Source organism: Mytilus galloprovincialis, chromosome 8, assembly GCF_965363235.1.
Source record: "Mytilus galloprovincialis chromosome 8, xbMytGall1.hap1.1, whole genome shotgun sequence".
Taxonomy (NCBI): Eukaryota; Metazoa; Mollusca; class Bivalvia; order Mytilida; family Mytilidae; genus Mytilus; species Mytilus galloprovincialis.
This window is the reverse complement of record NC_134845.1, coordinates 43,584,173-43,610,471: the sequence shown is the minus strand read 5'-3', so window position 1 is coordinate 43,610,471 and position 26,299 is coordinate 43,584,173.

Below are 26,299 nucleotides of genomic sequence, written 5' to 3'. Positions count from 1 at the left end.
GATCACATTACGATCCTAGCACGCCCTTGCCGTCCTCATCACGCTCTTCTTACGACTTCACTACGTTCATACTACGACTTTCGTTCTTATTGTCATTTTCAAATAAAAGATATGAAATCTCCATAGGTTTTTGTTTGTCTGTTTGTAATAAAAACTTCTTGTCCATTTTCCAAACCATGCTTCTCGTTTTTATATACATTAAAACGTTGGGTTTCCTGTTTGCATGGTTTTACACTAGTAATTTTGGGGCCCTTTATAGTTTGCTGTTCGATGTGAGCTAATTTTCCGTGTTGAAGGCCGTACCTTGACCTAGAATAGTTTACTTTTATAAATTGTTACTTGGATTGAGAAATGTCTCATTGACTCATACCACATTTTTCTTTATCTACTTATATTGACACATGTGCGTCATCTCTTCTATCGTTCACTAGATGTCGTCGTTTGAGCTTGATGAACCAGCAATAGGTTGTAATTTATGTTGCATTGGTCGGTCCGTCATCTCTGCTGGATCAGGATTCGTTACTATCAGAACTCCCTTTGCCTCTACATCAACCCCTACTACCACGCCCATGTGTTCTAGTAGATTTTGGTGGCATGACTATTGTTTCAGAGAAATCTACGTATTAATCAGAAATAGAAAGAATGGAATTGTATTGATATGGAACACGATGTTTACGTTTTTGCTGAGAACGTAGTAAGATCGAAGTATGAACATAGTATAATCGTGGTAAGAACGTGCTAAAAGCGCAGTAGAAACGTGGTAAGATCGTGTTGCAATCGGATAACGCGTGGTATGATCGTAGTGAGAACGTGATAAGCGTAGAAAGATCTTGATAAGCGTAGTGAGGTCGCAGAATAAGCGAGGTGAGAACGTCTTATAATCGTAGCGCGTTCGTTGTACAAGCGTAATGAGGACGTAGAAGCATCTTGCAAGCAATGGAAATTTACATTTTTATGCCGCTCATACTGCGACCTCACCACGATCTGAATTTATTTTAGATCGCGGTGAGCGTGGTGCGATCGTGGTCTAGTGGGACTGGGGCTTTATGAACATATCCGATATCATTTGTGAAACGGTTATTCCATAACGGTCAACCAACTCGTGATGGCGTCCGTAAAATTTACGAAGGGATGATTTCAACTTCACCATTTAGAACTCTTGTATAAGACTAAATGTAGCATATTTTCATTACACTAAATCAGACATTTTGCACTTGTTCTTTTATATGTATCTTTTATGTGCACCACTTATTGCGGACCTGTTTTTGTATTGTTATGAGTTACAATTTGTGACTAAAATTAGCAAAGACCCACCAAAACAACATTTGATACAAAAATTTAACAATACTTTTAGATATTTAGATGATATATTGGCTCTCAATAATGACGACTTCAGTATGTATACTAAATAAATTTATCCTGTTGAACTCACACTAAATAAAGCTAATACTAACAATGACCTCTGCCCTTTCTTGATCTTGATATCTATATCATTAACGGGAAGCTAAATACAAAAATTTATGATAAAAGACATGATTTTTCATTTCCTATTGTTTATTATCCATTTTTAGGTGGTGACGTTCCCTTGTCACCATCTAATGGTGTTTATATATCTCGACGTGTACGATTCGCTCGTGTATGGAACAACGTTTTAGATTTTACCGAGATAAATTTATGTATTACTGAAAAATTATTACACCAGGGTTTACGATATCACAAACTGGTCAAAACATTTACTAAATTTTATCACCGGTATAAGGAAATAATTCGTAAATATAACTCAACATGCAGACATCTTATACGTTCAATTATTTCACATCTAATTTTTTATGGAAATATTCTTAACAAAGCACAAAAATGTCAGTATTCTCCTCAGAAACTAACAAAACCTTTAAATAGACTTATTAAAAAGGGATATAATTACGATAATGTTGTCAGGTCATTAAAGATTGCATATTTTGTCTTTAATATTGATTCACTTACAGGGTCTTTGCATCGGAACTAAACACATTTATTTCTAAAAAAAACTGTTGTTGGCATAAAACGGGTTATGTTCTTCTCATATATTTTATGATAGTATGATACTTAACCCTAACGGGAGGGATTGTGCCTGATATTCATATGATGAAGACATAATCTTTCAATCAGTTTGATTGAGGTCTGGAGCTGGCCTGTCAGTTAACTGCTAGAAGTCTGTTGTTATTTATGTATTATTGTCATTTTGTTTATTTTCTTTGATTACATCTTCTTACATCAGACTCGGACTTCTCTTGAACTGAATTTTAATGTGCGTATTGTTATGCGTTTACTTTTCTACACTGGCTAGAGGTATAGGTGGAGGGTTGAGATCTCACAAACATGTTTAACCGCGCTGCATTTTTGCGCCTGTCCCAAGTGAGGAGCCTTCGGCCTTTGTTAGTCTTGTATGCTTTTAAATTTTAGTTTCTTGTGTATTATTCGGAGTTTAGTATGCCGTCCATTATCACTGTACTAGTATGCATATTTTTAGGGGCCAGCTGAAGGACACCTACGGGTGCGGGAATTCTCGCTACATTGAAGACCCATCGGTTGCTTTCGGTTGTTGTCTGTTCTATGGTCGGGTAGTTGTCGCTTTGACATATTCACCATTTCCTTTCTCAATTTTATCTCTCAAAGTGTCAGAGAAAATGAAAAAGTCACAATTGAGAGCTTGACCTTGACCTTTGACCTTGACCTCATTTTAGGACCTAGGGAACTCAAATAAAAGCATTCCAGGGTTATACGGTTAACTGTTTATGAATTAAAAAAAACATACCAACAAATTTATTTTATAAAGGTAGAGGTAAAATTTGATCGAATCCCTTCTCTTACAAAGAAAATAGTTGCCTTAGCAGGGTGAAATTTAAACATGTTAAAAGCGTTAAAGCATGTAAAAAACTATACAATACCATATGAAAAATATCGAAGAGACATATTACGTAACAAACATTTTGCACAAGAACACAATTTAGCGGAAGAAAACAAAAATAATAATAATAATAATAATAATAATAATCAGAACAAATTCAATAAGTCTTTCCACAGAAAAGTTTAAAGACTTAATAATCAGAACAAATACAATAGGTCTTTCCACAAAAAAGTGGAAAGACCTTAAAAAAAAACCAAATGTAAATATTTTTATGAACTATTTCTAGAAACAAAAAGAAAATCCTTTAAGATCACACAACAAATGGTCTGATGATTTATGTGTTAAGAGTGATTATTGGGAGAAAAATCTATTCGATGGCATTTCAAGCAACAAAAAACACTAAACTTCAAAATTTTCAATCCAAGTTAATACATTTGTACATACAATTATATACAAAAATTCTTTTCTTTATAGATGTGGTTTAATACAAATGGAAATGTGCACTTTTTGCACTGAAACAAAAACAAAAAGCTTATTCTTTTTTTTTTGGGGAATGTATATGTTTATACAGCAAAAATATTTTGATAGCACATCAAGATTTATTATTAAAATGTGGATTAAGCCTTAAACCTATAAAAGCAAAAGATGTTATTTTTGGTATCGGGGTCATTTTTTACCCATATAATGTAGTACAACAAAAAAATGTTGATTTTGATTTTAGAATTATATATTTATAGCTGTAAAAATGCAGGAGAAAAACTTCTGTGAAAGGTAGCATTGCATATTTAAAATACTTTAAGATATTTTAGATAAAAAATTGTTGCCATTTCAATCTGTCCTGGGTGATTAAAATATTTTATAACTAGCACGAAAATTATAGTTATATTTTGTTTTATGTCTTGCTTATTTTAGAGTTGTCATATACAGTAATATCTTTATGACTATACTGGAACTATGCATGTGTGTATTCCTACTTTATTGTTTTCTGTCTTTATGTCAAAAATAAAAAAAATACAAAAATAAAACCCAAAGAAGTGCTGACTACTGGGCTGGTGATACCCTCGGGGAAATAAAGCTCCATCAGCAGTTGTATCGACCCAGTGGTTGTAAATAAACTTAGTATGGCGTTCATTTTCACTGAACATATTTGTATAGGGGCCAGCTGAAGTACGCATCTCGCTGCATCGAAGACTTGTTGGTGACCTTCTGCTGTTGTCTTCTCTATGGTAGGGTTGTTGTTTCTTTGACACATTCCCCGTTTCCATTCTCAATTTTATCATCATATATACTAGGACTACAATTGTACACTTACGTCAGACGCGCGTTTCGTCTACTTAAAGACTCATCAGTGACGCTCGAATAAAAAGTAAAATCACAAAAATACTGAACTTAGAGGAAAATCAATTCGGAAATAATCACATGGAAAAATCAAATAATAAAATGCATCAAAAACGAATATACAAGAACTGTCATACTCCTGACTTGGTACAGGCATTTTCAAATGTAGAAAATGGTTGATTAATAAAGGCAACAGTAGTATACCGGTGTTCAAAACTCATAAATCCATGGACAACAAACAAAATCGGGGTAACAAACTAAAACCGAGGGAAACGCATTAAATATGAGAGACACGGACCAAACAGCAGACAAAATCCCACGAGAATAACAAATATAACTCAAAGCCAAATACATGAATTTTGGATAGACAAGTACCGTGACACGTTTTATCGCAATGTGAATTTTCACTCAAAAATAAGAGAAAACAAACGACGCAACGTTAAAATGTAACACACTCAGAAAAGAACACTAATATAACAATGGCCATATTCCTGACTTGTTACAGGACATTTTTAAAACCTGGTTTTATAGGGCTTACTTCTCACTTTAATGACAGTCTCATCAAATTCCGTTATATTTACATAGATGCGTTAAATAAACAGACACAATAAAGAAAATAGTCAAAATATAGATACATCAGTCATCATCGTATAACAATTTTAAAAGGAACAATTTAACAGAACGCAAAAACATCTACTATCTACAAACACATTCAAAGAGATGTTACGGCCACATAAAGTACAAAGTTGAAGAAATATTGATAAAGTTTGTTAACAAGTTCACATCAATGTTTGATATACTATTACTGATTGCTATCGTGATAAGATGTTTACATCACATTGAAAAAAAAAAAACTTTTAGCAACACCCTTATATTCGGCATGCTTAAACAGCTTCGTTTTTAATAAATTGTAACAAATAACTTCATACAATTCCTAGTCATAGTAGAAACAAATTGATTACTGTAAGAAACAAATATAAAAAAAAATTGCAGAAAACAAACCTTGTATGCTTTTTATCAATTTAGGTTCAACCCTTTTGATAAATAGTATCGGGATGCAGAAATCATTTATTTTGTCGTCAGTTTTATTTTCAATTGACCATCATTGTAAATTTCCAGATGTAAGTCAAGATGAGAGGAATACCCTGTTGTATCTGTTGTATCCTTTATTTCTAGCTCGATTGGATAGATGCGTTAAACATATTCACCAAATTTTTAAATAACATGTAAATGCATTGGTTCATTGTCAGGAAAATTTTGTATGGTGTTAATCTTAACAAAATACAGCTTGTGAAGGCCGTACATTGACCTATAATGGTTTACTTTTTTACAGTGTTATTTGAATTGAGAGATGTCTCATTGGCACTCACAGCAAATCTTCCTATATTTACTTAATAATTAAAAAGGTTCGGAACTCTACCATATATGGAAATGCATGAATTAGCAAACTTATGTCCTGTCACGTGTATCTGTTTACTTACGTGTGACGCAATTTATGTTTACCTGATTTTTTTACTAATCCATTAAATAAGTAACAATGCATGATGGACTACTACGTGATTACAATCAACAAAGAACACGTGTTATTTCCTGAAATACAACACATTTTGTCGTGAAATGCGGGATTAACCTTCCCGCTAAGTTTTTAATTTTATGTATCCACATTTATAGATCGTGATATAAAGTATTCGTTCCATGCTCAGATTAACGAAGAGTTAGTTCTATGCGAAGAAACAAGTGTTTGAATTACCTGATATATAGCCATTAATGATATTAATATGTTTGGTGTTCGACAGGGATATTTCAGGTATTCGTTCACCAGACAGCAACGAAACAACAGTGAAAACACAATTACCAATTCGACAAACTAATTAGTGTCAGGTTAGCCGTCGATAACAACCGGTGCTAATATTTATAAGGGCAGCAATTTTCGTATACAAAGTTAAAGAAATATGTGTGATCCTTGAATTTTGAGTTTAAATAGTATAAATGAATGTATACACAATATAGAATGTTCAAATGGTTTACAAAAAGATTTTGATGATTTATATAACAATTTTGTTGATATTATGCATAATGAAATGAACAATAAACTTGAATCAAGGGTAAAAGTCTTGAATCGTACCAATAATAAAGACGACGATATAAAAACTCCTGGTGTAAAAATGAACTGACTGAAAAATGGAACAATGTATGTGAAGCTGAAAAAACTTTTTAAATTGTCCACATACATGTTATACGACAAAAATAAGATTCGCAAAATTTTTTATAGAAAATCACAAAAAACTTTGATTAATCCGTCCAACAATTAAAAAAGTAATACTGGCACAGAGGCAAGGAAGAACTTGTTGAATTGAGTGACACTAGTACAGACTCTACGCAATTTGGGCAAAAAATGGCAAAATTGGCAATGGGAATGCGAGGCAATCGAACATACCTAATGTAGTTGTACAAGATGATGGTTCAATCAATAACATTCCATATAGATATAGTGTTAGATAAATGAAAGAACTGATTTCTATAATTTACTTAACCAAAAAGTGCTTTTGAATGAAGATAATAATTGTAACAAGAACTATCTTTAAAAAAGATATCCGACGTATTTAAATTTGAGTATATGTTTAAAACTATCATTTCGATAAACTTCAGAAGCACAATGTCTTAATGATGCAGGACCTCTTTAATAAAATCTCCATCTGAATGTACTGCAAAAAATTCTTTACTAAGTCTGGTTATATTAAGGCAATAATATATAAGAATATTGTGCTGACACCTAAAAATTTTATTTGTAAAAAAACCCAGTGCAAATAACAAGAAACAAATATACATTTACTACTGTTTACATTTAACTTTATTCAATGATATGGTGACACAGCTAGAAACTATTGGTAGTATAAGTAGTATCTTTCTGTTTACATTCACCAAAACCTCGCGGAAATCTCACATGCGTAGGTGCGTTCTAAAAGACATGTACGTTCGTACAACAAAGTTTACATTAAAAATTATATAATTGTCCCGAATAAACAGCTGTCATGGATGCAAAGAGCTATTGGAGAAACAATTATTTTAATAAAAATATAAATCTTTGTAAGATCTAGTTCAAATATTTATACTTTTTCACTAGCTTTCCATCACGATATAATTTTCGAGACGTTTTTTTTCAAACACAACCAAATTACCAACCATGACAGCATTTTGTCCAATCACAGAAAGGATTTTCGAGAATGCGTATTCTGTTGCCATAGTTAAGCGTCCTTAAGTTCAAAGTGCACAAACCGAAACTTTTGAAATAAGAGAAACTATTGTATGTGATCAATTTGATGAAAAAATCTCAATCAATGAGGTGCTTCTATTCGTAATGAAGGCAATAATTGTAAAAGCCCTGGTATTGACCTTATTCAGGCAGAATTATGTCAAAATAACATTGTTATATGTGTATTACACAAGCTTTTTAATTTATGTTTTAAGAAGGGCACTGTCCCTTATATGTGGAATAAAGGAATTATAACACTAATACAAAAATGCTCAACCCCAGATCCAGGAGACTCATTATCTTATAGCAAAATGGTTTTGTAAAAGGAAGAAGTACAATTGATCATGTTACAAAACGTAGTACAATAACTTGAATTATTGAGACACGAAAAAAAAATTAAATTATCTACCTTTGTGGCCTCTATATATTTTAAAAAAGCAAATGACTAAATAAAAAGAGTATTATTGTTTAACAAATTAGAAAATTAAGTTATTAGTTCAAAATTTATGTATGCCCTGAAAGGGCTTTATTCAGATGTAACATGCAGTGTACACCTCAACGGTGATATGACTGAATGGGTTAATGTAGATACTGGTTTAAAGCAATGTTGTGTATTATCGTCTGTTATGTTTGATATTTATATAAACACTCTTATTGATTATTTAAACGCTCTAGATAGTTGTAGAATTAAGAATTGGAGCCATAGAGTCATAGAAATATTTAAAATATCATAATTTTGATAATTATTGTAACTATGACACTAATGTATTAAATAAGAGTATTATTGTACAATAAGAAACAATAATGTTTGATAAATATAAAAAAGAATGGAGTAATAGAGTATCTGCGTATGCTCAAGGTAATAAACTAAGAACTTATTACTTATTCAAACATAAGTATTGTACTGAACCTTACTAAAAATGTAAAAGACCATTTAAATTTAGAAGTTCTTTTGCTAAATTAAGATGTGGAGTTGCTCTTCTAAGAGTAGAAACGGGTAGATATGAACGAAAAGAAATACACGAAAGAACACGTTTTTTATTGTGATAATATAATTGAAGATGAACTACATGTTTTATTGAAATGTCCACTATATGCAGATCTTAGACATATATTGTTTTATGAAGATGCAAATTTTAATATGGGTTTTAACATTTTATCAGATAATGAAAAGTTATTTTTTTTATTCAATAATTAAACTGTTTTCGAAAGTGTCGCCAGAACCAGTAATATCATTTTAATTAGAAGAATTTTTTTTTTTATATAATTGATTATGCTGTATTTTAATGATATGCATAAGCAAATATATATACATGTATTATATCATGTATATAATATATACAATATCTAATTGTTTTTAATTGTATGTATTGTACAATCTCTCATAAATGTTTTAAGTTTGGCACATACAATGTGAATTTAAAGTTTTTTTGTTATACTTGTATGTTTTATGTACCTGATTGAATATTTTATTGTGTAAATATATGTAATTGTATGTGGTCAGACTTTAATAAAAGTTATCAAAGGTACTAGGATTATAACATACTACGCCAGACGCGCGTTTTGTCTACATGAGACTCATCAGTGACGCTCAAATCAAAATATTTATAAAACCAAACAAGTACAAAGATGAAGAGCATTGAGAATCTAAAATTCAAAAAGTTGTGCCAAATACGGCTAGGGTAATATATGCCTGGGATCAGAAAATCCTTAGCTTTTCGAAAAATCAAAGTTTTGTGAACAGGAAATTTATAAAAATGACCACAGTTTTGATATTAAATAAAATATTGAATTCTGAATCCCGTATAATGGTATCTGATTTCACTCAGTGTCTGATACCAGATGTTAACGAACTGATCACTTAACCACCGTTATTTATTCTTTCATGAACATTTTCTCGAACAAACAAAAGCAAGCTGTGCAGTAGTTCAATCAATTCATCAATTAATTGATAGATTTGAAATTAATTAAATTGAAAAATGAACAAATGAACAAACTAATTACGAGAAAGATTCCCTGTTTAAATGTTGTGATAAGCATGTAAATCATTAGTCTTGCAAACTACTAGCTGCAATTGTTTGCACATGTCCTTAGTCGGAAATCTGATGTTCAGTAGTTGTCTGTTTATGTGGTTCATAAGTGTTTCTCATTTTTTGTTTTATATAGATTAGGCCTTTGGTTTTCTCGTTTGAATGGTTTTACATTAATAACTTTTGGGGCCCTGTATAGCTTGCTATTCGGTGTGAGTCAAAGCTCCGCGTTGAAAGTCGTACCTTGACTTCTAATGGTTTACTTTTATACATTGTGATTTGGATTGAGAGTTGTCTCATTGACACTCACACCATTTCTTCCTATATCTATTATATACATAGAAGACTTTAGCGTCAAAATTTCAATGTTTGTCGAAATTTAAATACTTGACAACACATTGACAGCGAACCCCATATCGAATTTACTTATCGTATTATATAACTATTAAAATCTGTAACTAATTTTTGATTATTTAGCTAAAATCATCAGTTGATAAAAAAATATTATCTTAAAATGATCTTTTATAATTTATTGACTTACCTCCTTAAATTCTGCAATTTATAAATAACATTCACTCTATGGTCAATCCAATGCAAACTGAATGTTATCAACCCTTGTGATTCGTTTAAGTAAATACACATTATTTAGTTTTATACCTTTTTTTATTTACATTTTGTATCTAATTAATATTTATTTAACAACGCTAATCCTGGTACCTTTGATAACTATTTACATAAGAACAGAACATCAATATAACATGATATATAATCTCGGTAGATCAATACTAAAAATTGATTTGATGGATTTGTTTACATATATGCAAAAATTGTTATTATTAATTTTAACAAACAGTTTGTTTTTTTCAGTATATAAATTTCATACATATATGACAGACTACCATAGTGTATGGTAATTGTAGACTGAAGTGCTTTAAATCGACAACCTGCTCTTTTGTAGTCTGTTTCAAGGGCATTACATGTCAGATCATTATCACCGATTTCTTTTCATTTTTCTATCTAAAATATTAATAATGAGTCAACATTAAATATTAATTTTAGAGAAGACGCCATCAAATTTACAACCGAAACAATCTCCAAGCACTGCAGATGGCCATTTGAGCCGTCAAAATATTAATATAAACATACAACGTTAGTTGTGTAAATACGTAATTTATATTTATCCGAGGTCAGTCTGTTTTTATGTAAAAGATCAAACATTACAAAGCATCATTTTAAATGTATATAAATGACTTCTTGTAGTCCGAATCGATCAAAGAAGCATTCATTTTTTTATGGTGGCTCCAACAATTAACTTTCGAATGCTTAGTATCTTTGCTCTTGAATAACCTAGCACACTTACGGCATGCACAACATGTCCTCATGTATGAAGGTTAAGTTTGAAAGACATAAAAATGGATTTATCTGAGGTTAAATTGATCTTGATTGGCAGATAGATGTTATATTTGCGATGTTTTCTTACTTAGTATGACCACGATTGACAAACATTACAAACATTACTGATACAATCGTAATACTTTTTTCAGTATTTGACTTTAAAAAATATATTTTGATTTATGCTTGAAATCGCAGATAGTGCCATTTAAACGATGTTTTAGTCATCTGCCCTGAAACGTGGTGTCTGATTTATTCAACAACAATGATAAAACGAACGATAACGTCAAATCCTCAAGCTGCGGCTGTTTCAAGTTGCCTGTATGTATATGTGTTCGTTTTCAAGAAAGCCTGGTTAGATTTTACAAATCTTGTTATAACGAATTACTCTATAAGCTGTGCGTCTAAAGATCTTTTCTATAATAAAAATCAACGTAGGTGTAATTTGGGTACCCTTTAGTAACTTTGACCTGTGTTTGGCACAACTTTTTGGACTTTTGGGTCCTCAATCCTCTTCAACTTTGAACTTGTTTGGCTTGATAACTATTGTGAATTGATCGACACTGATGAGTCTTACTAGACGAAATGCGCGTCTGGGGTTTTAAATAATAAGCCTCGTACCTTTGATAGCTATTTACACCACTGGGTCGATGCCAATGCGGGTGAAAAAAAATCCTGTTTTCAAAACTATAATGTTTTCGAAAAATTAAGGATTTTCTCAATCAAGGCATAGATTACCTTAGTTGTCACAATTGTTTATGAATTTTGGTCTTCAATGCTGTTCATATTTGTACTTGATTGCCATTGTGATCGGAGCGTTACTAACGAGTCTTATTTTGCCGGAAACGCGTCTTGCGTATTAATAAGCCTAGTACATTTGATAGCTATTGACATGTGGTCAAACTTAAACTAGGTCAACACATATAACTCGAAACTTTTACGGTGTTTTAGAAATTTTCTTTTTTCTTTAGAAAATATCTGAACGTCCAATTTGTTGAATTGTCATTTTAAGATAAGTCCTAAGAAACATTTGAAATCATTGTGAACTTTTCAAAGGAGCACTAGCTACGAGATAATAGTATATAAAAAGTCTTTCATTTTTTTTTGGCTCTATCAGCTTATTAGAAATTCAAGGGTGTGCATTTACATGTTCTACCTCCTGCAACACTCGAAGAAGTCAAGAAAAATATTCTGTAAGCGCCATCCAAATCTTGTGAATTATACCCTCTCACACCTTCTCAAAGAGTACATAGACACTTTAGCGCCTGTTATTACGAACATAGTGAACATCTCGTTGGCTGAATCGATAGTACCTTCAACTTTCAAAGAGGAAGTTGTGCAGCCATCAATTAAGAAAGCGAACATAGACAAAGAAGTTCCCAAAAAGTACCGGCTAGTGGCAGACTTGACATTTGTATCCAAAGTTGTCGAGAGAATGGTTGACATGAGATTTGAGTCTCTTATCATGTTGAACTCTTTTCATGACAATATAAAGCATAACGCATCGGATATTCAACTGAATCAGCATTGATCCGATTTCATCATAACATTACACACGCACTCGACAACAAGTCAAGTGTAATATTGCTGATGTTGGATCTTTCAGCAGCGTTCGACATGATCGATCACGACATTATATTCGGTCGTCTACAGTATACTTTTTGTAAATCTGGAACAACCTTGTCGTGGCTTCGTTCATACTTGACAAAAAGGTTGCAATCCGACATTATGGTTCTGAAATATGGCGTCCCACAGGGTTCCATAATTGGACCGAGACTTTACTTCATGTTTTCGTACCTGGTTAGTGAAATATGTAAGAAGCATGGCATGGCATACCACTGTCATGAGGATTATACGCAAATTTACCAAGTCATAAAACCATTAGATAATTGGGATGACATTACCGAGCGCCTAGAAGCTTGTTTGGAAGATATCAAAATTTGGATGTGTACAAATATGTTGAAGTTAAATCAGGACACGATCGAATTGATTGTATTTACTCCAAAACACAAAGTCAAAAGTCTAAGTAAGTAAAAACTGAATTGTGATGGGACTATACTAAGTGAATCCACCTGTGTTCTAAATTTTGGAGTTTTTCTCTCTATCAAAGTTAACCCTCAGCATGCAGCAACAGACAAATGCAATTACCAAATCCTGTTCCAATGAGATTCGGAACATAGAATGGATTCGATTATATATAACGGAGGACCCTTCAAAATTCTTGTCTGCTCTCTTGTTACGTCGCAACTGTATTACGGTAATGCTTCAATGTATGGTGTGAATGACTCGAGTCTTAGGCCGTACGGTGACCTATAGCTTCTCATGTCTTAGTCATGTTGGTCTCTCATGGACAGACATGTGGCCCGCAAAAAGAAGTTTGAACATATAACTCCAACAGTTATGACTCTTCCTTGGCTACCATTTAAATTCCGATGCCAGTACAAACTGTTTACGCATTCAAAGCCTTACATGGACTTGCACCTTTGTATTTTAGTGAACTAATACATTTTTACAAACCAGCAGGATCGTTGCGATCTGAAAATACTTCTTTTATTGAGATGCAAAAAATGCACGGACCTAAATGTATGGTGAACGGAGGTTCGATGTGGCGGCCGGGACTCTGTGGAATAGCCTTCCAACAAATCTTCGAAATGAACAATCGCTAGAAATATTTAGGGACTAAAGACGCATCTATTCGAAGGTGGATTTGTGGATCGCTCAAGACTTGGAACTGTGATTGGTTGTGTTTGACTGATGTTGATTTTTAATATTTTGTACATTTTAGTTTGATTTTATGTGTCTCTATATGTTTTGATATAACATTTTTATTTTAATTTTTTACAAGCTGGAGTATTTTAGTAGCTTATTTTAAAAAAAAACATTCAGCAATTTTAGAAATATTTAGTTTTCAAATTTTCACTTTTTCATTAATAATTCTTTTAATTGATTTTTAACCAAGTTGCTGGAGTCTTAATTTTTTATAGTCGATTTGATTTTGTATGCTTTTAAAAACATATTTTGGTATGTTTTTAACTTTGTAATTTCGTGTATGTACGAACTTGCGTACTTTTGTTTTAACATGTAAAGCGCTTAGAGTAATTGTATTTTTTAGATAATGCGCTATAAAAAGGTATTTTAATAATTATAATAATAATAATGTAATGTAAATAGTGAAATGATTATTCGCTTCTGGCAGCCAATATGGTTCAATTTTGTCAAATTTATCTTAAAAACTTTTATGATGAATTATTCACTTGCAAGCGAATATTTCGACCACATTGAATCCGTATTCATGTGAACGTTAATTTAACCCTTTAGTTTGAGATGAAGTAATTATAGAAAAATCCAACAGCACGATTTTGTTAAATCTGCTTATATCTATATGTATGTTTACTTCGTTATATGATCATTGTTAGACTTTAGATGTCAACTCGATAGTTAATTAGATACGGTCTTGACTAAAATACACACGAAACGAAGCTACGTGCCCTGTAAAATGTTTATTATAGACCTTTGATAGTTTGGATAAATGTTTAACATTGTAATAAATGAATTTGACAGCTAGTGCCCCTTTGATTGTCTTTACATGAACATGAAACTTGACACAGAAGAATAATAAAAAGTAGAAAAATGCGAATGCATTAATTTTCTGGCCATGGATAGTTGTTGGTTTACTTTTTGCATCATCATACATGTATACAGCTTAATCATGTTGTTGCATGCCAGAGAAATTTTAACTGCACGAATACGTGGAAGATGGATTCACTTGGCTATCAGCCAGCCTTCAAACTGTATTGTAATATTATCAATTTGTTAATACATATTTTGTTTTATTTGCTTGACGATTCCAGTAACTATCTGAAATTAAAGCTAAATACAACCGTTAAATGAAAATTATATAGCCTGAATACAACAAAACTTAGAAAGTAAAATAAAGTTTCTTTGAAGTTTTCATACTCATTTAGTAATGTCATGGTTACTTGTATTTGTATCTGTGATGATGGGTAATATTTTTCAAACACGTATGAATTAATAAAAGTTACACGGAATAAATGTGTTGCATTCCAAGCGCTTTTCTAATTAAAGTTCACCAAGAACACTGAAAACCATAAAATCAAAAACCAACGATATACAAATGAATTATCTATAGATGTATGTTTGTGTGTGTGTCATGGATAAATACCCACATTCTTTGTTTTTGTATTATATGATCAAAAATGGCCTTCAAAACCAACAAAATAGAGAGAAAAAAAGAAAAATATGTAAGGCTAGATTAGTCTGCAAAAGTCAATGTAAGGTTCATTTTGCATGTGAGAGTTTTAACTATCGAAGGTGAATTGCTTGATAAGGGAGTTAAACATTAGTTGTTTGTTTTTTTTTTAAATTTGTTTAATAATTACAAAAAAATAGCGTTTTAGAAAACGCATATGTTTTTTCTTTCTTTTTTTGAGATGTACAACTTTTTATATATTTGGTAGGAAAAAAACTGATGACAAAGTAAACACTATTACAAACAGCATTTCTGTTTTTCTTTTCAGGGCTATGCATATATTTCTTTTGACTTGGGATTGAAAAAATATGTATTTTTCTTCTATGACGTGATACTTAATGGAAAAGAAGTACCCACAACAAAATGTATATTAGATCATTCTTCGATAAGTGCTGCAATAATTTTGTATTCTAGTATCTAACTGTATCAAATCAAATCAGGTCATGCCGTTATGCTGGTTACACATCAGTTATATCAAGTTGAAGTAAAGATGATAGAGAGAAAATATATGAAATATAGTAAATAACTCATAATGTGTAAATGATTTAAAATTTTAACACCATTGTCTGTTAATCATAACAACTGATTCTAATATGAAAACTGTTCTAGCACGGAGTCTTGGACTCGCACGTTACGGGATATTACAAAGTCTTGGTTTTGGCTGGTTGCTTTATAGACGAGAATGTATCAAATACTAGTACTTTCTTTATGATACATAGATGTTTTCGTTACAGAAGTAATTACCATATTATTCGAGACTATCCGCACGCAGATAACGTATATTTCGAATTCCGTCAAGAAGGTCCTATCAAACGCAATTGTAATCGAAATAGACAAACCATAAGAAAAGACGAGCAAAATGAGCAAATTACTGAAGAAAATGAATAAGAGGACTATAAACACGAAATTCATAGCCAGAAATTAGTAGTACTTTTGCTAATCAATATTCATAATATATAAATGAGAATTGTACCACGTGATTATAGTTTGAACTGGACTGGCTTGATATTATTAAAATCTTAAAGACATGGATATGTTGCGCGTCACAGAGTCCTGTTGATAATACCTCTGATATTTCCGTAAAATTGTAAGGCGGTCAAAATGAAAACAATAAACGCGAATTTGGTGAGTTTTTCGTGTTTTCATGAGTTTATATATTATATTCTTCTTGAAATAATAGAGTTTAATTAAATGAAAATAAAATTCATTTATTGAATTACCATGTACATGTATTGAGACTCGACAAATCGAGTCGTCCTTTACTCTTATTATGCTAATTTGAGCATGTGACAGCCGAGTAGTAAAAGACCTAACAATTTAACGGTCTCTTTTAACTTGAAAACCGAACGGAAAGGACGTTAAAAAAATAAGAGAAATATTCTACATACACTATCAAGATAAGTATTGTTTTAATAAGTATTGTCGAAATGCGCAACTGGTGCAAGAAAATTGGTACCGTTTATTTTATTATTTAAGAATTCATATTTTAAATCTTATTCGGATTAAATGATTTTATTTATGGTTTTTTTTTGTAATAGTTAAAATATCTAATTACTTCGTCGAATTAAATATGCGGCTGAGCCACGTGGTATATCGGTCAAAAAATATTTAAATCAGAGATAATTTAAGGAGATAATTTATTGATTTAAGCTTAAATGATTGAGTTGATAGATATGAATGAAGATGAATATTGAAGTCGCTGCATTGAAACTGTAACAAAATTAAATCAAATTAAAAGACAGAATACTAGCTATGTGATGTTAGTAAGTACTTTAATTTTTAACTTATTTTGTCTATACAATGCCTAGAATTGGTTACGAAAAATGGGAACGGGCGCGTACGAGTGCCCGTTGTTGAAGCGAAGACGACGCGGAAGGAGAAACCGTGCAGTTGTTGCATCAGGAACTCAAGATGTGGGGGCAATTGTTGGTCAAGTACAAGCACCTCTTCCTCTACAAATCAAGGTTCCTTTGCCAATTGAAAGGAAATCTGCCTTGTAAGGTCCCGTAACACCAGCACTGAACGTACAAGCACCATTTGCGGAAGTTGAAATACCATCTCCTGTGCCAATGCTTAATCAAAATGGTGACATAAATAATGATTCTATGCTTATACCTTATCGGTCAGAATGTGATGTTTACGTATATCAAAATTTAAATGAAAAAATATAGAATAGAAAATTTCTAGATTTGTCCTTACTATTACTATTACTATCTTTATTACAATTTTATTAGTGAAGTTGACAGACCTCAAAATGTTATAATAAGTTATGATAATGCAGCTGATAACTTGTAATTACATCAAACAAAAACAGCAAAGTTAAATATATTCAAAACATTGAGTCATGGACTGATGCATGTATAAATTATATGAAAATATTTATTCAACGTTTTCCAAATTTAGCTAGTGAATTGACCACGTATATGTCAATCATTAGAGGTACACCAGTGTCTTTTGAGAAGATTTATTGTTATGACCAGCAATTTAGATTAAGAATGGCAAATACTCCTACAAGATCTTGGTCTTCAATTGATGGCATTGTATGGTGCACCGTCATAGCTAGCTAATGCGGAACCGGAGGGAAATACAATTCAACAGACAAGTGTAGGTAATCGACTTTGCTATGATTATAATTTTGAGGGAGCTTGTAATCGTCAAAATTGTTTTTACACCCTTTTATGTATGAAATGCGGAATGGCCCACCCCTTCACTGGCTGTCCAACACAAGTTAATATTAACCAGGCATATGCTCGTTCTCAAAATGCAGCCCAGGTACATATCAAAATACAACAAGAGTTGCTAAAAAATTTGCACCTAGTACTCAAACACATTTTCAAAGAGCAGCAAATTCGAATCAAGGATTTAGACCTCGGTGAAGCAGATTCCCTGCCTTTCGAATGGCCGCATCACATACATTTAACAATTAAATTTTATATTTTTCAGAATCTTTAATTAATACGTGGACATATGGTGTCTTGGCTTCACTCCGATCAATATCACAGAATTAAAAAAAAATACTGTTCAATTACCCAAATCAACATGATGCAATAATATTTTCTGAAGGTTTTAGGATAAACTATTTTGGACCCCGATATAGGATTGAATAAAAAAGTTACATTCAGTTATCCAACATCCTGGGGTGGAATGGGAAAACGTTTTGAGTGAAGTAAAAAATGGTTGCATCGCTGATCCTTTTTTTACTAGACCTATATCTAATCTTAAGTGTTCACCTTATAGGTGTAATTTCTAAGAAAACGAGTGGGTTTAGCTTGATTACGCAATTATCTTTTCCACCAAATTTGAGTGTAAACGACTTTATTGATGAAAAATTTACTACAGTAAAGTATTCGTCTTTTGACAATGCTATTGATATGATTAACAGATTGGGTTCAAATGTTGAAATTGGAAAATAAGACATTAAATCCGCGTTCAGATTGTTAAACTTTATTCAGGGGACTTTGATGTATTAGGGTTTAAACTTAATGAATATTATTTTATAGATAAATCATTGCCTATTGGGTACTCAAAATCAAATTGCTTGTTTGAAAAATTTTCAACTTTTATTCAATGGGCTGCCATGAATGAGTCCAATTCAGATAATCCTGATCATTATTTGGATGATTTTTTATTTGCTGGTAAAAGCAATACCGAGGATTGTAAAAATCTGGTTAAGAGTTTTGATAGAGTATGTTGTCGACTTGGAGTCCCAATTGCTCATGCAAAAAAACAGAAGGCCCAACAACAAAACTTAGTTATTCAGGTTTGCTTATAGAAACAGAAAAAATGCTTATACAAATTCCGGAGGACAAAGTATTGGAGTTAAAGTCAAAAATTAAATGCGTATTGGGTCGGAAAAAGATAACTTTAAGGGACCTACAATCTTTATGTGGGTCATTAGCTTTTTGTGCAAAAGCTCTACCTGCAGGCGGAGCATTTAGCAAACGAATTTATTTGGCAAGTAGTCACGCGAAGAAAACACAGCATTATGTCAGAATCACAGAAGGCATGTATCAGGACTTATTGGCATAGGAATTGTTTTCAGACAAATTTAACGGTATCAGTTACATGCTCCACATTGATTGGACTTCAAATACAGTTGATGGTGGTTCAACAAAAGGGTGTGGCTGCTATTTCCAAGGTAAATGGGGCTTTTCTAAAATGGCCTGTAGAATGGTCTGGTACTGAAGTTCTCAGGGATATATCATATTTAGAAATGATATCTATTGAATTATCTGTTTACAAATGGGGTTACCTTTTTAATTTGAATCGAATACTAATACCGTGGTTGACATTTTGATTGCACTGACGCCAGTGACGATACTCTCTTCGAAACCATCGGTGTCCTTCTTACTCCAAACGATGTATGTATCATTTATGATGAATTTATAAAGTTTGTCGTGTTCTACGAAGTAATTACTTCCGCAGCAGAATCACTGGGTGAATTATTCACCAAATATAAAGTCACAACAAACAATATCATTACTTTAAATTTAGTCCTATTGTGATTTAATATTTTGTTATATCACAATCAGCAATCAATCAATGCAATGCGATCAACCCTTGTGATTCGATTAAGTAAATACACACCATTTAGTTTTTATACATGTTCATCTGTTTTTTTTTTGTATTTAATCAATATTTATTAAGCAACGCTTATATAATAACAAAACTTCAAAATAACATATCTTATCGAAATAGTTATCAATACAAATCTTCCGCATAATTTAATTGATTTTGATGATTTTGATAAGATGTATACAAAACAAACAAACAGTTACTTATTCAGTATATACATTAAAAACTTATAACTTTTTTACCTTTACCTCATCATTTTGTCAGAAGCTTGTACATGTTGATGTAAGAAATGATGATGCGATCGCTGTTAATGTGGAAAATCGGGTCTCCCATAGACTGCCTTGTGTGCATGTGATGGTGATCGTGGATAAATATGTATTTTTGGCGAAATAGTAGTAGTAGTTTTTAAAATGTTTAAGTACTTTTAAATTAGTGATTTTATTTTGTTTTAATCAATTTATCCAAAACTCTTCTTTGAAGATATGACTTTAGGACTCATCTTTGAAAATTTACGCCAAATTGTTTCTTTTTTTACCTGAAGTGTTAACTTTGCATTTAAACATTTACAACAGAATATAATAAGTGCATCTGGGAATAACTCAAAGCCAGAAATGTAATTATCAGCACAAAAAAAACAACATTTTTTTTACATTTTGAAAAAAGTTGAATATATAAATAGGAAATGAAATTTCTTTGTCCGCCATTTTGGATATTACCGGGAGTAAGGGTTTTAAAGAAATATGTCTGATACATTGTAGCCATGGATAGCACCAAAGAAAGGTTCCTGCACAATGAAATGATAGAAGCAATACGTCTTAACATATTTCAATTACCCTCACTAAAAAATAAGCTTATTTCAAAAAAATGTCCGCCATATTAGATTCTACCGGAAGTAGGGTTTTTGAAGACATCTAATATATATCATATATCCAAAAGTAGTAAAAAAAACAAAGGTTTGTACCAAATATTATGATAGTAGCATGATTATAACACATTTTCACAAACTAGCCTTCGATATTTGGCTGATTTAAGTATGAAGTCCGCCATTTTGATTTGTACCGGAAGTGCGACATTCTTTTCAAATGTCTCCCTTTCTGAAATAAAAGAGTAATAGTTGATGAAGGTCTATGCCAAATTTCATGCTTGTAGCAGGATGTGCACAATTTTTCACAAAGCCACCGTACTAGTTATGGAAAACAGCCGTTAGACGTCAACAAATTAGAGTCTTTAACGAAGGAAATATGTGGAAATGCCGTGCTAAAAGAAAACTTTACAAATCATTTGGGAAAAAGAAGTTGCGCTACGTCCTTGTATATAAGGCTGGTCTAGACGAACAGTCCAGATTGGACCGTAACGGTCACCGTTCAACTGCCGTGAGAGCGTACAAAACAACGACAAACCAAATAGAAGAAAAGGTATCGATGGCACTAAACCCTCCGTCTGAGGAGAACACCATCGGAACAGGAGATGAAAAACAACCACTCACAAAGAAAAGAAAATTCGACAATTATGAAGAGATTCATGACGACACGAGGCAGGGATTGTCCGATATTACGAATCGTCCCGCTTTTCGTGGAAATTTCAGTTATAACAATTGTCATTTTACTTAAACACCGTTACTAAATAAAGACAGTCGAGATGTGAATTACAAAATATATATTATGAAGATGGATAAAATTTCAATCATAATTTTTTTCAAAGTGCTATATTAAATGTTCCTGTATTAGTCCGGTTTTTGAGATATTACATAATTTAGAAATTGTTTCTTTTTCTTTGTATGCTTTAGATTTGAAAAGTGAGCTCTTTTTCGTCAGTAGTAATATGGTTTAAAATAGGGGGCATTTGGCATCAAATGGTTATTCCAAAAGAGAGTTTGACATATTTATTAAGTACTCTTTGTAGAAATGTGTACATTTTCCAAGATTGAAATAAAAACAGCATCCCCTAAAATCATGTTTTATAATTGAGCAGTTATAAAAGGAGTGTTTGTTTATATAGATTAGACCGTTGGTTTTCCCGTTTGAATGGTTTTACACTAGTAATTTTGGGGCCCTTTATAGCTTGTTGTTCGGTGTGAGCCAAGGCTCCGTGTTGAAGGCCGTACTTAAACCTATAATGGTTTACTTTTTAAATTGTTATTTGGATGGAAAGTTGTCTCATTGGCACTCACACCACATCTTCCTATATCTGTATACAACCAAAGTTATATCCAAGAGGAAGGGGAATTAATGTAAAAAAGACAAACCCGGGAAAAAACACGCAGACATGGACAAACAGTAACATTAAACATTGAAAACTAAACCGAATGCGAAACACGGACCTCGAAAAACTTGGGTGACCCCAGGTGATCCGGATTAAACTACAAAACAACAACACCGGCCATTCAAATAAATTATTTCTATATAGTAGGTAATATCCTTTTTCAGCTGAAAAAAATAACCAGGAGATAAGGTGAATACGGCACATCAGACATGACAAAAAGTTTTTTTTTCTGAATTGAGCAACTTGGGATCCTCTAAGGCACATACCATTTGATTTTCTCGGGGCCTGTGAATTTTAAGAACAAAATAGTCTGGCTCTGATTTATCATGAAAAAAAAATTCGTTAAAAAAAAAAGATTTTCCCCAATAAAACTGTATTGCAAATAAATTTTATTGTAGAGCCCAGGTGGTCGTGTGGTCTAGCTGCAGTGCAGGCGATTTGATGTCACGATATCACAGTAGCATGGGTTTGAATCCCGGCGAGGGAAGAACAAAAAATTTGCGAAAGCAAATTTACAGATCTAACATTGTTGGCTTCATGTTTAGACGAGTTGTATAGATGTTGTATAGATATTTGTCCTGAATAGATCGAGCTGCCTTAAGATACAAAGGCTCCTGATTAGATCCCTAATTACGTTTAATAGGTGGAGCTGTATTAGGATACTAAGGTCTTGATTCGATACCCAAATATGTTTAATAGGTGGAGCTGTATAAGGATACTAAAGGTCCAGATTCGATCCCTATGTATTATTAATAAAGGTGGCTTTATCGGAATACTAGAGGTCATATTATGGTATCCTCCTAAAAATGAGAAGAGACATTACATAAAGTATATACATCTAAGTTAATTCCTAGACATTTTTGTTATACCAAAGTCCATACTGTTAGTTGGAAAAGGCGTAAAATAAGTAAGTGTTGGTATAACTGAAAATTAGTCAACAATCCATCAAGGATACTTAAGGTTCAGATTTGATCCCTACTGATACATGTTTTAAAGTACGATGGACTGTATACGGATAATGAAATCCCACCTAACAAACAAGATAAGTGATTGAATCAGACCTATGGTATCTTCCTACAGTCCCTCATATTAAAAACAATTTTGATTTAAATCATGACAAAATAGTATCCTTCTGCCTTTTGAAATTTTAATTATTAAGTTCCTTACATTTAAGAACGTTAAGTCTCTGGTTGATAGTTGTCTCATATTCAACGAATGCAATACGTTCTTATTCTATACCTATTTAAATTAGCAATATAACATAAAAACAAATGAACTAGGAATAAGTAGATTTTGTTATTTTTAATAATGATGGAAGGGCATACTAATTTGCTTTATTCCGTATATATAGTTTTGATTCAATCCCTACTGGTTTAATAGGTGGAGCTGTATTAGGATACTAAAAGTCTTAATTCCATTCCTACTAATTATAGATAAGTGGAACTGTATAATGAAACTAAAGGACCTGATTAGATCCTACTTATATTTAAAAGGTGGCACTGTATAAGGGTACTAAAGTTCCTGATTAGATTCTACTTATATTTAAAAGGTGGGACTGTATAAGGATACTAACGTTCCTGATTAGCTCCTTACTTATGTTTAATAGGCGGAGCTGTATTAGGATACTTAGGATCCGGAGTCCATTCCTACTAATTATCAATAGGTAGGACTGTATAAGGATACTAAAGGTCCTGATTAGATCCTTCTCTTATTTAATAGTTGGGACTGAATAAGGATACTAAAGGTCCTGATTAGATCCTACTTACATTTAAAAGGTGGGACTGTATAAGGATACTAAAGTCCCACCTATTTATTAATCAAGATTAGTGATTGAATCAAATATATGTTATCCTCCTACGGTTCCTATTATTTAACAAAAAGAGGAATTTAATCAGGACCTTTAATACCCTCCTGCAGTCCAACCTATTGATCATCCTTAGGTATCGAATCAGAACCTGTGGTATCCTACTACAGTCACACCTATTAATCATCCGTAGGTATTGAACCAGGACCTATAGTATCCTCCTACAGTCCCATCTATTAATCATCCGTAGGTATCAAACCAGGACCTATAGTATCCTCCTACAGTCCCACCTATTAATCATCCGTAGGTATTGAACCAGGACCTATAGTATCCTACTACAGTCCCACCTATTATTCATCCGTAGGTATCGAACCAGGACCTATAGTACCCTACTACAGTCCCGTCTATTAATCATCCGTAGGTATTGAACCAGGACCTATAGCATCCTACTACAGTCCCACCTATTAATCATTCGTAGGTATTGAACCAGGACCTCTAGTATCCTCCTACAGTCCCACCTATTAATCATCCGGAGGTATCGAATAAGGACCTGTGATATCATCTTAAAATAGAGAAGAGACTTGCATAAAGTATATTTAATAAATGAACCTGATTTTTTCCTTCTTCTTTATCAATTTCATTTGCGGAAAAAAGCAATTGATTATTTCCTGTTCTTCTTGAACAATAAGAAACAACAAAATAAAGGAAATAAGTGTAAAATAAGCAAGTGTTGGTATGATTGAAAATAATCCATCAAGGATACTGAATGTTTAGATTGCATCACTACTTATAAATGTTAAATATGTGGGACTGTATAAAGATAATTAAATTTCACCTATCAAACAAGATTATTGATTGCATCAGACTTTTGGTATCTTCCTACAGTTTCACCTCTTTGACATAAGTTGGGATCGAATCAGGAACTTTAGCATCCTTATATAGTCCCACCTATTAAACATAAGTAGGGATCAAATCAAGACCTTTAGTATCCTAATAAAGCTCAATCTATCAAACATAAGTAGGGATTGAGTCAGGACCTATAGTATCCTCCTACCGTTCCACTTATTAATCATCCATTGGTATCTAATCAGAAGCTATGGTATCCTCCTAAAATAGAGAAGATACTAACATACGTAAATCTAATAAATGACCCTAGTTTTAATATGTTTCTTTATTAACTTCATTTACGGAATAAATCAAATGATTTTATCCTGTTCTTCAAATAACTAGAAATAACAAAATGTAGGACACAGTTAATTCCTAGATGTTTATGTTATACATTACTGTTACTCTAAATAGGAGTTCATAAGCAAGTGTTGGTATAGTCCAAATAATTATGACGTCTTGAAAGGCTATTATATTTTTTTTCTTTGACGCCTTACTTCGTCGAAGTAAGGCGTCAAGGAAAAAAAATATAATAGCCTTTCAAGACGAAGTAAGGCGTCAAAGAAAAAAAATATAGAAGCCTTTTAAGACGTCATAATTATTTGGACTAGTGTTGGTATAATTGAAAATGAGTCAACAATCCATCAAGGATACTAAATGTTCAGCAATCCCTACTTATGTTTAATCGATGGGACTGTTTCATTGTATAAGGATACTAAAGTCCCACCTGTAAAACAAGATAAGTGATTTAATTTAACCTATGGTATACTCCTACAATTCCACCTAACCTATTTGACATAAGTAGGTATCAAATCAGGACCTATGTTATCCTTTTACAGTCTCACCTATTAAACAAAAATAGGGATTGAATCAGGACCTATAGTATCCTCCTACAGTCCTACCTATTAATCATCCGTAGGTATCGAATCAGAAGCTAAAGTATCCTCTAAAATAGATAGTGACTTTACATAAAGTATATCTATTGAATAATAGTGATTTTAATTTTTCTTCTTTGTCAATTTCATTTACGGAATAAAGCAAATGATTATAGCCTATTCTTCTTGAAAAATAAGAAATAATAAAATGTAGGACATATTTAATTCCTAAGTATTTTTTTTTATACTATACTGTTACTCGAAATTTGTTTAAAATAAGTAAGTGTTGGTTTAATTGAAAATTAGTCAACTATCGACCAGAGACTATATATAACTTAAATGAATACTAAACTAAAGGTAATGATGTGTAGGAGTATATCATAGTTCATGATTGATCCCTACTTATGTTAAATAGTTTGAACTGCAGTAAGATAACATAGGTTCTGATTCGACCCCTGCTTATGTTTAAAAAAAAAGGCAGAACAGTACGTAGGAGAATACTAAAGTCCCTGATACGACCCCTCCTGATGTTTGATTGGTGGGACTACAGGAGGATACTATATGTCATGGTTTGATTCCTGCATATGTTTAAATAGGTGCGACTGTAGGATATTACTCATTTTTAGTTTGTAAGACACATATGTATTAATCCTGTTTTAGTCCCACCCCTATGGAAAATTTAGCGTTTTAACATATAGGTTCGTTGTTCTCCTCTTATATTTAATGCG